Source organism: Castor canadensis, chromosome 15 (genome assembly GCF_047511655.1).
Source record: "Castor canadensis chromosome 15, mCasCan1.hap1v2, whole genome shotgun sequence".
Lineage (NCBI taxonomy): Eukaryota > Metazoa > Chordata > Mammalia > Rodentia > Castoridae > Castor > Castor canadensis.
The window spans coordinates 90,758,908-90,777,326 of record NC_133400.1 but is presented as its reverse complement, the minus strand read 5'-3'; the positions used below and the strand labels follow the sequence as shown (position 1 = coordinate 90,777,326).

Below are 18,419 nucleotides of genomic sequence, written 5' to 3'. Positions count from 1 at the left end.
ACCAAGTTTGTGGGAAAATCACCACCCCAAATATAAACAAATTATGAGTCACAGCTGAGATATCCTTACTCTTTGCAGCCACAAATGAGTAGAAACCCTTAAATTATGACTTTGATGAATTTCTGGAAGTTGAGTGTTGACTACCATGAGAGTCATAGTCTTAGAGGTAGAAGAAAATTTCAAGTTTTCACAGACTCTATCTCAAGCTAACTCAGCTGCTTCTCATAGGGAAGAACTCAAGAGATTCCCTTGGAGTTCTGGCAGGAGGAAAAGAAGAATAATGAAGGGTTATCCATGATCTTCTCCCTAATAAGGACTGCCTATCCTACCAGAGGGAAAAAACCCTCAAAACTTCTGCTAGTCTTATAACTTTTAGAGAAGGCCTATCCAAGTGAAGAAATGCTTGTGAAGGTCACAGTTCTGAGGCACAGGCCCACCAAAAGACAAATTTAGTTCTAAGACTGTAGAATGCTTCTTCTCTACTATTCACCATTTCCACAAATACAGGCTTGTGGTATGACAGTGGTGTATTTATCATGGTTTTCAACAGAAACAGAAAAAATAGGATACATACAGTTATGTATATCTATTATGAGGAATTGACTCACACAACTATGGAGTCTGAAAACCCTTTATATGCTGTCTGCAAGATGGAGATCCAGGAAAGCTGGGGGAATAATCCCATCTGAATCCCAAGCCTAAGGATCAAAGGAGTTACTACATAAACCCCCATTCAAGACTAAAGGTATAAGATTTGGGAACATAAGTCTCTGAGAGTAGGAAATGAATATCCTAGCTTGAGCTGGGAGAAAAGTTGCCTTCCTCTGCCTTTTAATTCTGTTCAGGCCCTTATCAGATCTGATGCTCACCCACAATGGTGAAGGCAATTTTCCTTACTCACTCAGCAGATTCAAATTTTAATCTCTTCTATAAAATCTCTCCCAGACACACACAAAGAAATAATGTTTTACATTGCTGAACATTTCTTAGCTCATTTAATACACATAAAATAAACCATTATCACTAGATTATACCAGAAAGAGCTGAAAAACACAAATACAACTAGAGGAACCATTAAATCTCTTAGTCACATGAAAGTAAGTTCTCCAAATAAAGCCTGTTTAATTACAATACATGTCCAACTTTCAACAGAAAAATACAAAGCATAGAAAGATAGTGTGAATATGCAAAGCAAGCACCAGGATTAGACAGACATGACACAGATATCTGGACTATCAGAAAAGGAATAACTATGATTAATATGTTCAAGGATGTAATGGGGGAAATCAATGGCATGGAAGAAAAGATGGGCAATATAGGCAGAAAGCTAGAAACTAAGAATCAGAAAGATATACTAGAATATTAAAAATGGTAAAAATAAATGAAGAATGAAAATCTTCAAAGAGATCATCTGATTATGATTGAAGAAAGAATTTGTAAGCCTGAATATGTCAGTGGAAACTTCCTAAACTTAAAAGATAGAAAGAAAAGAAACAATAAAGAGACAGAACATCCAAGAACCAAGGTAAAATTTCATACATGTAACATATGTGCAACTGGAATGTCATCAAGAGAAATGTAAGAAAAGAAGCATTTGCAGTAATAATGGCCAAAAACCTCCCAAAACTGATGACAGATATCTAACCACAAATCTAAGACATGCATAGAATATCAAGAAGAATTAAAAAAATGAAATCCTAGACCTATCATATATAATTTATAGAAAACCAAAGGACAAAGAGATCATCTTAAGAGAGAAAAGTGAGGAGAGTAGAGGAAGAGGAGCTAGGAATGCCTTAGCTATCATGGAATGAGGAGAAGAATCATAGCAGATTCAAAGTTAGAAACCATGCAAGCAAAAAAGAATGCAATGGAATATTTAAACTGTTTAAAGTAACTACCAACCTGTCATTCTATATCCTGTTGAATTATCCTTCAAAATTAAGGAAAAACAAAGCCTTTCTCCCACAAACAAAATATGAAAAATGTCATAGGCAACAGATTTGTCCTGTAATAAAGGTTAGAATGAGTTATGCAGGAAGAATTTGAAGAAAAAAATAAATGAGACATAAACATGTTTTCTTGACTGAACTAAAAGAAAATGATTTAAATGAAGGTGAATATGGTTGATGTAGTTCCCTATAAAAGGGAATATAGAATTTTTAAATCTGTTGAAATCACCATAAGAAGGGGACTAATGTAGAAAGAAGTAAAATAGAAGAGATGAACCAATTCAGGTCACAATTCAAATATACATGAAAATGTCACAAGGAAACCAATGTATAGGTATCTTAAACAAACAAAAATGTCAGATTTTTTTTTAAAACAGAGAACAGGAGGACAGAATAGGTCCTGTCTGGGAGGTTGGAATGGGGAGGGAGTGGGTGTCAGAAGGTGAATATGGTGCAAATATTGTGTATACATGTATGAAAATGGAAAATGAGACCTGCCAAAACTATTCCAGGAGTTGGGGGGAGATAAAGAAGAATGATGGAGAGAAGGAGTATATTCAACATGAAATACTGTAAGAAACCTAGTACAACAATGATAATGGAAAAATAAAATAAAAAATTATTAGAAGGAAGTAGTGGGTGGTAAGAGCACAGGACTTGTGAAATAAATCACAGCAATGTCACAGGGAATGAGAAGACGATATTGGGAATACGTCACTATAAGATGCCATTATAACCTTTAAGATTTTAAATAAAATATTCCATAAAAGAAGTATAATTGATGTGTAAAGAGTAGATAAGAATGGACTCATGGAAAATGCTCAAAGTGAGAGAAGGAAGAAAAACTGAAAGAAAGAAATTAAGTGCCAATTCAACTGCTGGAAATTAGCTTCCAAACATGGTGAATGGAAATCCAACTATGCGAGCATCACTTTAAATTGGAGTGCTCTAAATATGCCAATAAAATGTAAATGTTGCTAAAGCAAATAAAGACAAAGGAACCATTTTAAACAAATAGAAAACTTAGATAAGTTAGGAGTATAGGTGCAAGGACATATATACCATACTTAACACTAATCAAAGGAGAATTCAAAACAATTATTAATATCCTAAGTAAACTTACATAATGATAGAGTCAACTGTCCAAAATAAATAGCTCTTCTAAATGTGTGTTCACTTACCAACAGAATGAAAGAATACATATGGTAAAAACATAAGAGTAAAAGGAAAAATGTTTGAATCCATTATTATAGTTGGGGAGTTTAATGCTTTCCCTCTGTAATTGATGGATCAAGCAAGCATAAGATCAGTAAGGATAAAGCAGACCTCAACAGCACTATCAATCAACTTGATTGATACAAAATATCAAGAAAATATTCTTTCTTCTCAAGCCTACACCAAAAAATAGAAATAATATGAGGCATATTTTCAAATCAAACTATTATTACATGGGAGATCAATAGAAAAATATCTTTAGAAAGCCTCTAAATATCTAGAAATTAGACCGCAGTTTCAAATAATTCATGGGTCAAAGAAGAGGTTCCAATAGAAGTTAAAATTATTTTGAACTAAATGAAACAGTACCTAAAATTTATATAATGCAGGAAGAGCATTTCTTAAAATTTCATCACATTAAATAAATATATTAGAAGAGATGAAAGACTTGATAAAATCTAAGCTTTCTCTTGGAAGAAGAAGGTGACTTTAAGCCTGAGTAAGCACAAGAAAATAGAGAATAAAAATAAGAACAGGTATCATCAAAATTGAAAAAAACCAATAGACAAAATGATTGAAATCACAAACTAATTCTTTGAAAAGATCAATAGTATTGATAAAACTTTAATCAGGCTAGGCAATAAATGAGTAAGAGAGAGAGATTAACAACATAAATGAAAGAAGAATCATCACTCCTAATACTAAGGACATTAAAATTATAGCAAAGGAATATTAAAAACAACATACCCAATAATTTGGTACCTTAGAAAAAATGGATCAATTTCTTGAAAGACACAAACTACTGAAACTCACACAAGTCCTCCATATGACCCAGCAATCATGCCCATAATTATTACCAAACCTATTTGAAAATATGTTTATGTAAAACCCTGAAAGGATATATATGAAGGGGGCACTGTTTCTTGTGCTCCCTCCCTTGCTGGAGTGAGCAGTCTCTCTCGCACCTTGGTTATTACCGGACCTAACTGGGCTTAACTGGGGGCGACTAGAGATTTTAGAAAAGACACAGGGTAGATAGACAGACAGAAAGTCTGAGTCAACTGTGTTGTATGCTCTGCTCGGCTGGAGACTCACAACTCTAATTGCTTCTTTTCTTTATCATGATTTTTTAAGCCCTTTCTCCTTGCAGTTCTTTAAAACTTTGCTTCTAAAGCCTTCTTTAAAACCTTACTTAAAACTTCTTTTCTTAGGCTTGCACTGCCCCACGTATGCTCTTAACTTATCTTTACCTTAACTGCTCTTAAAGTCTTTTGACCCCAGGCTTGCATTGTCTCATCTCTCTTTAGCTCTCTCAAAGCCTCGATGCTCAAACTTGCAAACCAGCAGCTGCCTGAAAAGTGCATATACAAAACTCTTAAGGTCTAGGTCCTTAGACTTTCACTGTGCACTGTCCCATGTTCTCTTTGGCTTTTCTTTAGCTTTAGCCTTCCTAAGGCCTAGGTATGAGGTTCTTGCTCAGCTTTGCTTTCTGAAGCCTATGTTAAAGTTCTCCATGCAGACTTTCTATCAACCCCTCTTTACCATTTTCCCTTCAACAACTCTTTTCCCTTCAACAATTCTTTTCTCTTCAAAAGCTTCCCACACCAAAACCCAAAGTAAAGCCCCAAAAGCCAAAAGCAAAAGCCCCCAGCCCTCCTTCAGAGGCCTTTCATAAACAGCAGCAAACAGGGTGGGGCAGAGGTTCCCCTGGAGGGGCATGACATTTTAACAGGAGAAACCTGTGTTCCTCCTTCTCTCAACTTAGGAGAAGCAGCTGTTCTGTTTTCTTCTGTTCTGTGATGGGGCTGTGCCTATCTCAGCCTACAGGTAAAAGCAATTAACTGTTCATAGGCTTTAATCTGCTCCCCACAATATAGTGTGCTTATTCATGATTTATCAAAACAGTATAGTAGGTACATAATAAAGTCTCCTTTGAAGAGTACACACAGGAAGGAAAGTGGACAAAAAATAAATTTGTAGTAGAAAGTCCTGAAAAACCCTACCTCACTAAGGTAATCAAAGTTAACATTGACAATAATATATTGACACTATATTAATAGTATATACTTTTACAATGAAGTGATAAAAACAACACTTCGCTTCTGTGAGTTTACTCCCCCAAACCAGAACTTCAGTTTAATCATGAGGAAAACATCAGACAAAATTTAAGATATTTTACAAAATATTTAACCAGCGACCCTCAGAACTATGAAGAACATCAGAAAAAATGAAGTCTGAGAAACTGTCATGACAAAAAATCCTAAAGAGACACGATGATTACAATAAATATGGTATTCTAGATAAACTGCTAGAGCCAAAAAAGGAAATGAGGTGAAATATAAAGAAATACAAATGGGCTTTTGTCAATATGTCAATATTCTTTTGTTAATTTTGACAGATGTACTCACATCTGATGTTAATGATAGATCAACCTTGGTGTGGAGTACATGGGAATTCAGACTATCTTCCTAATTTTCCTGTAAAACTCCTGCACCAAAAAAAGTTCATTTAAAAGAAACTGAATGCTTTTAACTTTCCCAAATACATAAAAGTTTATTATGTTTTAGTCATTTGACATTTATATGCAAAAATAGTTCACAATAAAAAGTCATGTTGCTCATTAAAATCACTAATTCGTAGTTTTTCATTGATAGATTAACCTATTATGGTTGTTAAGTACCTTTGCTTGGTGAATTCAACTATGATAAATTTGATATATTGTCAGAACTTTTGTAAATGCCATAATGTACCCCCACCTAGCACAGCAATAAAAATGGAAGAAGAAAAAGAAAAGAATCTTTGTTTGGCTCTTACCTCTTGATCTTAGAAAAAAAATCTCATAATCTATAAAATAAGTATTTGAAGGTATTCCCGTTCTTTGTGTAAAGCTATTCTTTAACAGCCAGCATGGTCTTGAATGTCATGGGTTTTGTAATTCAGTTCTCCATTCTAAATAAGGATAACAGAATTAGTATTTAACAAACATTTTATTACAGTAAATTTATAAAAGAGAGAGAGTTCTAAGAAGAATTTCAATAATAAATGAATATATTGTTTGACTGTAAGAGCACTGCTTTTTATGCAACCATTTGAGTTTCAGACCTGAATGAAGGTCAAAGCACCAATAACAATGGTGCTCTTTGGAAAAATAAAAAGCCCTGAGATAGCATGTAAGAATTTAGTTTTCTAAATGTCTTGACATTTGGACTTGAGTTTTAATCTGGCATAATGTTAGCGTTACAACTCAATGCACATTGTTCAACTTAGTATTAGATTGGTGGAGAAGGTTAAAAATAAATGGTTAGTGATAAATAGTTGTAATAAACTGTAATATTTCAAATTCCTATTTTAAATCTTTGATGAATAAAATGTCTTATCTTCTTCCATTCAACAAGCCAAATAAAAAAGAAATGTCTGAATAGTAATAATTTTGAGTAGTCTTTTTTCTTAATTTATATTTTGATACTCTCTTTCTCTATTAAAATCTGCAATAATAGATTTCATTTAGGGATTCTTTCTGAGACTAACATCATATGAGACTAAACCAATGATAAGAATTCAAAGAAAGTCAGAATTTAAAGGTAGGCAGACAAGGGAATTTGTCATTCATCATGTACTGAGAAACTGTAACTACTTGCCTAGCTACATCTTTATTTTCTACAATTGGATTTATACCCTCTAAGAAATGAAAATATTCTATTTATATGTGCATATTGTATATCTTGCTTTTCCAAGTGTGATCTTTGAGCCGGCCACACCAGCCTCACATGGGACTTGTTAGAAACGCAGACTCTTGTTTCATACCTGATGTCTGATAGAACAATAATGTCACCATTTTGTGAATCAGCCAAAATGGTAGCCCCACCCTTAAACCAATTCCGTGCTCTAAGACAGCCCCACCCCTACCAGAGACTACTGAGCATGCGCTAACTCCTTCCCCTCCCCCTTCTATAAAAGCCACTGCTCTCCCAGGCTCTGGGCTGCGCCATCTTTTCCCCGGCCAGCCTGGCAGTTTGGGCCTGCCATTAAACCTTGCTCTATGGACGTGAGTTTTCTCGTGAGCTTTCTTTGAGAGCGGTGTTTTTCCTAACATTTGGTGCGGAAACCCGGGATCGGGTTGAGTTCCCGGCACTGACCTTGCTCTCCCGGCTTTCCTCCGGGATCTGAGCTGCTTTACTGGGACCCCCTATCCTAGAAAGCGCCTCCCAATAACAGAGGTTATGCATGCATATATGCATGTGTATTTTAAAAATCCTTATTAAGACTTTAATTTGCTGTCAAGGGCAATTTATGTGAAGATGAAACTATTTTATGATTCATTCGCCAAGTGTGACTGTGACAGCTGAGATTAATTTAATCTGGGCTTTTATGCATTAGTATTCCAAAAGAATCTAAAGCAGAGCGAAGTACTTAGTTTTGTTTTAATTTCAAGATGAAGGAAATGTTTTTTATCTTCTCTGTTTTGATGATCACAAAGAGCTTGTGGATTAAGTGATTCTATGGTGAAACACAAATATGTATTCTGAATGAAAGTGAATTCCAAGATGTCTTGCTGTCCTTTACATGTGCTTGAATGACTAATTGTCACAACAGGTTGTAACATTTACCCTAGAAAATAAATATTTACCTCTAGCAGTAATTGACATTTCCAGTTTCTTCTGTGAATGTCAAGCACTGTTTCAAACCACTTTCCCACACATCATCCTTGTTGCTTGGCCTTGGGCCTCAGGCTAAAATCAGATTAATGAACCTGATTGGTTGCTTATTTTTACATCATAGAAATGCATATTCATGTCAGAAGCACCATGGCCAAATTTGTAATAAGCCAGATGTTTGAGAGTTGAAACAAACAGAAGAAACTATAGAAGCAAGGAAGAACAGCAGAAGTGGAAGATGTCCTCCAAGTGTTAACACATCCCACAGAAATCAGGAGGTTTGGAGGCTCTTTGGGTCTACATGTCAACACTAACTTTGAGTACATTATCATAATTATGTACTGCATTTGCTATTTCTACAGATTTCATGTCCATAGCTACGGACACTTTATTAGTTAGCTAATAGAATCCCCTTGTTCTTTCCAGAAGCAGTAGTTCTTCTTTGCTTTACATTTTAGTTCTGCATACACATCATGTACCAGCATATTAAGTGAAATCTGTTCCTCTATCTTCATTATAGTCATGGAAACTTCCTCATTCTCTTAATTGCTACAACACTAGTACCAACGTCTTTGTTCTGATGTTTCTTCTGATTCTCATTTCCTTCTCCTCTTAATGCTAGTCTATAGAGCCAGATTACAAATACACACACACACATAATTTTTTCTAGACTATGATTATTGCTACTTATAGTTTAACATAGGTCAAGCATCTTATGAACTCTAAAATTGTTTAGATAGTCCCAGCAATCTCAACTAACCATAACTGAAGTACTTACAGCATTGATCTGCCCCATAAATTTCACATTTATGTTTGTAGTATTATTAACATATACACATAAATTCTGAATACTCAACTACACTATAAGCTTCTTAAAGTTAATGATTGTGTCTTATTGTATATATACAATAGGCTCAGGATAAATATTCAAGGGCTGTTTGAAACTACATGAAGAAGAGTTTTTAACTAAGATATATTGTAAGCACATTTGCAAATATCACAATATACCACCAGTACAATAATGGTATGATAATAAATAAAAATACAATAAAGTTGGAAATTTAAAAAAAGCCAAAAATGAACAAATAGATATAAATACATGTAAAAAAGTCTGTAATATTTTGCCTACAAAAAGACACAAACGTTCATAAAGCACTGTTTACTAGGAGAGATCAAACTTAGAGCCTAACTGAAATATGCAAAGATATGACTTTATTTTTCTTTAATCTGAAATTTCCTACATACACTCATATCTATTGATAGCAGCAAAGATTTTTTTCTAATTAATGGGCATCTTAATCATTTCTTATTTAACCCTGCTGTTTTTTAGGTAAGTCACAAGTTCAAATTCTGATCCTGAGCAGCTGAAAGCTCAGACGCCATGCAAGTTTTTTTCTTTCTTCTCATTTGTTCTCTTCCAATCCCCTTCCTCTCTCCATGAAGAGCCCATTCACATAATATCCTTGATAATGTACAAATTATATCTATAACAAAAAATAGGTTACAGGGACTCATGGGAGAGCAAATAACTGAGGCTGAGCACAGGGAAAGGGTACGTTATGTGCTTGCTTCATACTTCATGACCAACACAATTTTTTCTGTTCAGTCCCTGATGCTGGAATCCAGCCACACCCATGATTACCCCCAAGTATAGTTTGTTAGCTCCTTTTCTGACATTAGACTTTCATTCAGTAATCCTTGAAGAAAGTCCCCCAAGTCACTTGACATTATACTGACCCCACAGCATGACTCAGCTGTCTAAGTATGAAGTGGATGGAAGATGTGATCCCTGGGTAGTTTCTTTGAGGGAACATTTGAATTTAAAGATGGCTAAGATGATCCTACAGTCAGTTTCTCCACAGGTAAGGATACTTTAGACCAGTTTCCTAGGAAAGCATTTTGGAAACAAACATCTTCATTGATTTGATTGGTTGCTGAGGTAGCAGGTAGAAGAAATGAAGAGTGAGCAACAGGAATTATCTAGAGAATCCAGCGATCACTGACTTATATTTTAAATATCTGGATAATATCTATGGAACCAAAATTCAGTTTCTCTTTCCAAGCATATAAATGTGTATGCTACATTTAAAGAAGTGTATACATTTTAAAATATAACTGAAAAGCTAAGTATTGCTGAAAAAAATTATTCTTCTCCTTTTTCCTTTTTTTCTCACTGAAATGGATATATAAATACCAGGTATAGAGGAAACTGCTTACCATAGACAGAAATAAGAAATGAAGTAGTCTGGAGAAAGTATTGATATTTCTGTAGGCTTTGCTTAGAAGTGAAAAGATTTATGTCTAATGGTTATAACTTTAAAGTTTCCTGCATCTTGCTTAGTTTAAAGCCCAGATAACACCAGTGAAATGTATTCTACTTCATCAGTTTTCTGGTAGCTCTCTCTCGTTCTTTAATATATTCTTAAGCATGACATTGGAATTTCATTAGGGTAATATTCTAGGAATGGGCTGAAGCAAAGTCAAACTTAATATCACATCTTTTATGAATGACTCAGAAAAGGTAATGCTAGGACTGATTCATTGTAATTCATCACACTTAACCTATGGTTATGAAAATCCTTAGCCCCCAAATTGGTAGGACAGCTATAACATCAGATTCTGTTCAGCTCTATTCCTTTAGCTACTCATACCTGCAAGAACTTATGTTCTGATTTGGAATTGAAAAACTGTAGTAGCTTTTATAGTGGGTTGTTTCTCCTTTTTTTCCAGCAAATATATTGTTTAGAGTCTCCAGGAGCCATGTAGATACCACGGAAGTATAATCTAGTCTATTTTAATGCCATTAACTCTACAGCATAGAGGCTAAGGCCACAGGTTATAGGATCAGAGGTTTCCTTCTGATTTTTCCTAGTGGAACAACAGTGGGCAATTCATTTAATAGCTTTAAGCCTCGATATATTCACTTTAAAAATAGTAACAGTATAATTTACCTCATAAATTGGTTGTGAAGATTAAATAAGATAATATATAACAAAATTATAGCATCTTTCAGATAGTAAATATCCATTAGATGTTAGCTACCACTGCTATTATCATTTTAATATATAACCAAAATTAACATTGCAAGAGATCCCAATGGCAGAACAACCACCTTCAAACATTCCTCAGCAATTTCTGAGTTATTAACTCTAATCTACAGTAGAATAAATTACTCAGGCTTGAAGACACAGTGATCATTCTGTATGTGTAAATAATCATTTCAAATAATTTTAAATTGTTGTTTGAATAAATTCTGACTTTAAAAATGACTAAATTATTTTAAAAATCAAAATTATAGGGACATTTAAATTTTTATGCTATCACTATTATAGTAACATTCCTCAAACATCCAAAATATTGATGTTTTTGTCATTTTGAATGAGCAAACACAAAATTCTCTGAGTAAATGGTGGTTTAAAATTGGGCTTAAGATAATGATTAAATATTTACACTATTTACACCTTCAATAAAATAAACTTATGACCGAAATATTTGCAGTTATAAAATTGGGATTTTTAAAAAATGAGAGGTAAAAGTAGAAGAATTTTAATAGAAATATTATTTTTGTCATATTTAAATGTCTATCACTACCAAAAAATCAATAAGTAAATGCATAAATAAACTCCAAACAAACAAATAGTGGGTTGGCTGAGTGGCTTGGGTGGTGGAGCACCTGCCTAGCAAGTACAAGATCCTGAGTTCAAACCCTGTATTAAAAGAAAAAATAAAAAAGCAAAAGAACAAATAATCTATGGAAATGCCACAAAGAAACTCCGTGTGTAGCTATCTTAAACAAATAAAAATGTCTTTTTCAAAAATGGAGAATGAGAAAGTAAAACAAGTTCTGCCTTGGGATTGGTAGCAGTTGGGGTCAGGGAGGATATAAAAAAGGGCGTAGGAGGGTGAATGTTGTGGAATATTATGTACTCATGTTTGAAAATGGAAAACTGAGACCTGTTTAAACTATTCCAGGAATGGGGAGAGAGGGGATAAAGGAGAATAATGCAAGGGGTGAATTCAACTATAATATATTGTAAGAACCTTTGTAAATGTCACAATGTACCTCCAGTACAACAATTATATGACAATAAAAAACAAAGAAAAATCTGAGAAACACAATGGCTTCCATATTCTTACATTCTTGATAGGATATAAAATAGTTATCTTGTTCAACAAATACATCCATATTTCTTATTAGTACCATATAATAAAATATAAATTAGAAGAAATTCCAATCAATAAATGGGCAAATTAATTGATAAGACAGTTCTCAGAGAAAGCCAAATGGCTAATAATATACCAAGGGATGTTCAATAACCTTAGCCATAAATGAAATGAAAATCAAAACAACACTGCGATTCCATCTTACCTCAGTCAGAATGGCTGTCATTGATTTTTAAATCCAGGAACTTTATTTTTTTGGTGGTTCTAGGAGTTGGGCTCAGGGCTGCACATTTGCCTAGCAGGAGCTCTACTACCAGAGTCATTGTTGTGAGTCCAGAATGTCTATCATCAAGAAAACAAACAACAAATATTGTTGGTGAAAATGTCAGTTAGTGCAACCACCTTAGAAATTAGTAAGGAGGTCATGAAAAAACTAAAAATAGACCTACCTTATTACTCTGCTAAACCATTCTTGGGCATACAGCCAAAGGAAGGTAAATCAACATACAAGAGATACCTGCACACCCATGTTTATAGCAGCACTATTCACAGTAACCAAGCTATGGAATCAGCCTCTGTGCCCAGCAACCAGTGAACGAGTAAAGAAAATGTGGAGCATATATATACAATGGCATAATATTTGGCCACAAAGAAGGAAGTTATGTAGTTTGCAGGAAAATGTAGGTAACCAGAGATCATCCTGTTGAGTGTGATAGGCCAAATTTACAAAACCAAATATTGCCTGTTTTGGTCATATGTGGAATCTAGACTTGAGATGACAGTGAAAATAGTAACAACAGTGGGACACAAGCATAGAAAGGGAGAAGTGTCTGGTTGGGGGAATCAGTAGGAAGGGAGAAGGTAAAAGGAGAGAATGCTGGATGGTGAACATCATTGAAGTACATTATAAATAGCATAGTGAAACCCTCTAAATACTGACTGAAAAAGAGGATGGAGATGAAAAAGAGGGAGCAGAGCTAAGAGTATAACAGAGGGAGTGAACATGATCAAAATACATTGTGGGCACCTATGGGAACATCACATTGAAACCCCTACATACAATTAATGTACAGTAATAAAAATTGCCATGATGGCTACAAAAAATGAAAGATAACTTTTACATACATATAGGATGATGTGAGAAGTGTGCGTGTGCACAGAATTGGAGAGACATTTATTTTCTGTCGTAAGTATCATGTCTAATGTTTCAAATTATTCATTTATCAGAGGGAAATATTTAATGCTTCCACCAACAGTATTTACATAAATTTGACATACACTTGATATATACTTCTTAAGGTGCATTTTAATAGGTAGGTTTTATTTACAGAAAAATGATATATCCTAATTATCCACAGTACCTTGCTAATGTGCTTACTCCATAAGCCACTGTGAGGCTGTAGCCCAGAAACATTTTTCTATGAGATTTTCCTTTATCTTCCACAAGAGAAAAATGTCATCAGCTACAGCTATAACATAGCAAGAGGAATAAAAATAAAAGCAGTAGCTTATGACTGGTGGAAAAATACTTGTTAGCTAGAATGCCACTGGCCAACTCTAAAAAATGTTGAACTAAATATAATTTTGTGCCTGGCAAGTCAGTTTATATAATTTTCTTGTTCCCATTCTTTACACTGAAGACATTTCTTGCAAATTGTACATAAATGATGTGGTAAAATGAAATCAAGCAGCCTGAATTAGTGTCCGTGATTCAGATGTACTAATACAATAGATATTGTCCTAGGACATAGAGGCATGGTGAAAGCTTCATAGTTGTACCACATATGTGATTTTCAATTACTGGTCATCACCCTGTCATCATTGTCACTCAGCTATAATAATGTGATCAGGCTTATGAAAGATGAAATAAGTCCTATCTTCAAAAGATAATTCCAGTATTCTAACTGAAGTAAAATAAGTCTTCTTCCAACACACATGCTTGCTTTGGGTAGTAACAGCCTAGAAATTACACTGTCTTGAATAATCTGTAACTAAAACTAGAACAGCATAGTTGACTGAATAGGAGGAAAATAAAAATTAACACAAATAGGAAAAAAATAGAGTCCACAATTGATTTTGAAAAACACAAGTGCTGCTTATCTAATATAAATATTAACACACTAACAACTCACAAAGATATTTATGGTAAGAGATTTAAGACATGTGAATTACTGCTAAAGTGTTCTTTCTTTTCATAGTGGCACATTTAGGGATTTACTAATATGCTAAAATTATTATTTCTCATTAAGTAGAGATGCAGTTAGAGGACATGACATTCAGAATTTAATGGTGACTAACAAGAATGGTATATTAGAAAAACAGAAAGAGTGTAAGGAAAAATAACAACATAGTATACCACTTTCCAGAAATATAGTAGCAACTGAATATTTTTAGTCAAATTTTCAACTAATTTATTACAATTATTTTGTGGATTCATAATTTTTCATCTAAAGTATCTAATTTGCCTAAAGAGTTCTTTGTTATTTGCTCTCTTTTATTATTTAATGTTTTGTGGACCAGCTTATGTATTTTCTACTTTATTGAAAATGTATTTGATAAATTAATTTGTGATCTTCTAATTGGCATGTCAAGAAGTCATTCTTCTCTTTTTATGTAATTGATTTTTTTGGTTCATATGATATTGGCTACTTATTTAATGAAACTCTTCTCTCTACATAATAATTTTATTCCTTGTATCTATTGGAATAATTAATTTGCCAGCTTCTTCCCTGCCCACTTCATTAATATTAGTATTGTTTCTTAGTACCCTAGCCTCAATCTTCTACTCATTAAATAAGTAAATAAATTCAATGTATATTTTGAGTCCCTACTGTAATCCAGAAAAGCAAAAAGTGAGTCAAAGAAGCAATACAGTAAATGTTTTAATAAAGGTTTCTGGAGTGACAATGAAGCTGAGAGTTGGTGAAGTTTAACTAAGGCCATGAAGACTGGTGGAAAGTAAGATGTTCCTTCCATCAAAAGATCTTATTCACGAGGCAGTGAATAACCAGTGCCGAGAAAACTAACTGTGCAATTTAATACTGAGAAAATTCGGCCCCAAGTTAGAAGTGGATTATCTGATTCATTTACTAAGTCTCCCAAAGATTAGTTTCCAAACTGAGCAGGTTGGTGAAGAGATGTAAGAGTGAACAAAGAACCCTGTAGTCCAAAACAGACTTAGAAAGTAATGAGCAGCAGCCATTCTGGAAATTTATATTATATTTTAATATTATGAAATCCCCTTCTTACAAATTTGCACTTAGCATTTTTTTTTCTGTAGTAGGAACTAGAGCCTTTAAAACCTGGAAAATAGATCCGCAATAGCCTATAGCTCCACTGTTAAGAATAGCTCTTACACAAATGGCTTAATGCTTTAAGAATAAATCATTTTTATATTTTAATTAGGAATATTCACTATACAAGGGGAATCGTAGTGACAATTCTGATTAGACTTATGTTATACATTAGTTACATTGCTGCCATAGTCTCTCCCCCTCAACCCCTTTCACACCCCACTTAAAGCAATTGCAAGAGGTTTCTTAGTTCTATTTCATATAGGTGTATGAAGTTCATCTACCTTATACCATCACCTTAATCTCCTTCCTTCACCCTCTCCCTCCCACTAGTACCCCCCCACATTGTACCTATTTTACAGTCCTGGTTTTCATTAATAATATTTAAGTTGATTTTCAAAGGGGTGTGTCAATGTACGACTACTCGGGGTGTTCTTTACTTTGGTCTGCTCAACCCCATTCTATTACTCTCCCTTACCACTTTACCTCCCACCCCAAATTTTTCAGCAGTTTTCAATGCACATCTTTTATCTTCTACCTTCACATCTTATGTTATGTGATATTACTGATGCTCTATCATTCCCTTTTCCTTTCCTTCCTTCCCCAATTTCTATAAAGTGGCTCCATTGTTAAAAACATGTTCTATATCTGAGTTTGTATATGATCATGCTTGTTTCTGTGTATATGTTTATCTTTGGATCCATCCTCGCCAGCATTTTTGTTGTTATTATCCTTAATTATGGCCATTCTAACAGGGGTGAGATAAAATCTAAACGTTGTCTTGATTTGCATCTCTTTTATAAACAGAGAGGTTAAACACTTCTTCATGTATTTACTGGCCATTTGTACCTCTTCTTTTGAAAATTCCCTGTTTAATTCATGTGCCCATTTCTTCATTGGGGTGTTGATTCTTTGGGGGCTGAGTTTTTTAGTTCCCTGTAGATTCTGGATATTAGTCCCTTATTGAATGAATAGCTGGCAAAGATTTTCTACCATTCTTGAATCTGGTGACTGTTTCCTTTGCTGTGCAGAAACTCTTTAGTTTGATGCAGTCCCATTTTAACACCCATACATATCACTTGCTAGAACTTTTATTAAGTGCTTAGTACTTCATGTATTTATTCTTATATTTTCAGTGTTAAATATTATTAACTACTGTACAGATTAGCAGACATGTCTCAGAGAATTCTGAGTAGTCACATAGTAATTCAATAAAAAAGTAATAATCTTAGGTTAAATAATTAAAAAGAATCTTTGGGAGCAGAGAAGAGGGATGTATACTTCAGCGTTGGAAGATTAATGTAGGTTTCAAAGAGGACATGATGACTTGAGTATTTAAAGAGAATTAGGGACTTAGACAAGTAAACATGTATTTTGCTCAAGAAGTTATCACAAAATGATATATTCTTGTTTGATAACAAGATTTTCTCTGTAGAAAACAGTTGCAGTAACATTTCTGGAAAACTCCTCACTGACCTGAGTGATGGTGACAGAAAGAAGACAAGAGTGTGGGAGTTGGGGGAACCCTGAGATACCTTTTAGAATGCTGAAAATGCCCATTATAGTATGCAATTAAATTTTGTCCTTTTTATATTTAAATTATCCCTCAACAAAGATGGCTCTTAATAAAATGCAGCACTTCTCTTTAAAACATCAACTCTGCTCAGTTTTCAAGCTATTTCATGGACAATGAGACATCCCACTTTGCACAGTCTCACACGCACAATTGGTAGAAATAATTACAATCATTCATAGAATTTGAATCATAGTGAGTGCTTGAAATTTGAGTGGAATTCATAGAGGTGGTTAAATTCAAGATTCTTACCTTTTGAGAGGCTAGCATTCTTGATTTTGGCTAAGATGGGCACAAAGAAGAGGACATAGGAAATAAAACATTCTGTCCAAATCTCAGTAAGAAATCTGAAATCAAAAGGTTGGAAAGCGGTTGGTTAAGACAATAGCCAAATTATTTTAATGCATCCAGAACCTGTATACAATGGATATTTTTTGATTAGAAAGAAAATTATAGTTGAATGAGCAATTACATGTTAAAAAAGTTTCACATAAAACTCTAAAGACAGACATCTGTTATTTTGGCTTAAAATACCCTAAGAGTACCATAATGTAATTTGACAAACGCATGTATATAATAAGATAAAATGATGTTATTAAAACAAATGGGACTTGGTTATATCAGGAATGAAATAATGAATATTATTTATTACCTGTCATCTGGCTAGGGTTCTTTTGCTATCCAGGTGAAAATCATGAATAGACAGAGAGACTTGTTGAGTGATGGTGGTTCTGGATGTTTAGTGCCAAGGACATGTGGGAGGAATTAACAGAACCAGAGGCTTGTTTTGGTCCTAAGAGCTAGAGGCATACACCTCCAAGCTCTAGAAGCCAGAGACTTAGATATCTAGGTGCACAAATCAGAGGCTTACTGATCTGGGCCTTCACTGTCAGCCGTCCCATACTCAGCAACCAGCAAGCCACAGCTCACAGCACCAGGTAATGAATGACCAGTGTACCAGTCCCAAGCCTTGGTGTTAGGATGCTCGGCTTCTAACAGTGGGTACTGTTAAAGTTCTCAGGTCTTGGATATTGGGACTCTCAGCCTACACAGGACTTAGCAGTTCTCTGCAACTTTTCCAGAAAGGAGGGCTACAGTCTCTCATACTGGGCTCTTTATGGTTTTCTACTTTCTCTTATATTGGCCCTCACCTTCTCTCACTTTCCTCCATCCTTCATTGTATCAATCACCTCTGATCCTCACTATCTCTGTCTCCCATTGCTCTTCATACACCTCTTGACATTGTTGCTGCTGCCACCACTAGCTCTTCCCACAATAAAGGTGGCAAGTAGGCAAAAGACCATAAAAGAGAACATCGTTTATGGGGTCTAATACTGCAACACCAGAGAGGTTGCACAGAGGAGGATCTCCTCACTAGCGGAAAAAGTGAGCTGAAGAGCCTGGCTCTCAGGAGGGGAGATGTGGCAAGCAAACGGATTGTATTCACACCAACCAGAGTATAGCTTCCAGTTTTACTCGTCACAGGCCCCACACAGGGAACAATCACAGGTCTTCATAGCACTCAATAACAGTTCAACATTGCACTAATTACTGGCAACTTGCTGAG

At 34.7% G+C, this 18,419-nt stretch overlaps 1 long non-coding RNA gene across 1 annotated transcript in view; it reads right to left on the bottom strand.

Annotated features, from left to right (window-relative positions):
• LOC141417310 (uncharacterized) overlaps positions 1–18,419 on the bottom strand; it is a 60,788-nt gene that overhangs the window by 24,895 nt on the left and 17,474 nt on the right. Inside the window, exons 2-3 of the long non-coding RNA XR_012441832.1 lie at positions 17,105–17,199; positions 12,192–12,328 (exon numbers count right to left, since the gene is read on the bottom strand). This is a non-coding gene — a long non-coding RNA (uncharacterized lncRNA). The remainder of the gene's footprint in view (positions 1–12,191; positions 12,329–17,104; positions 17,200–18,419) is intronic.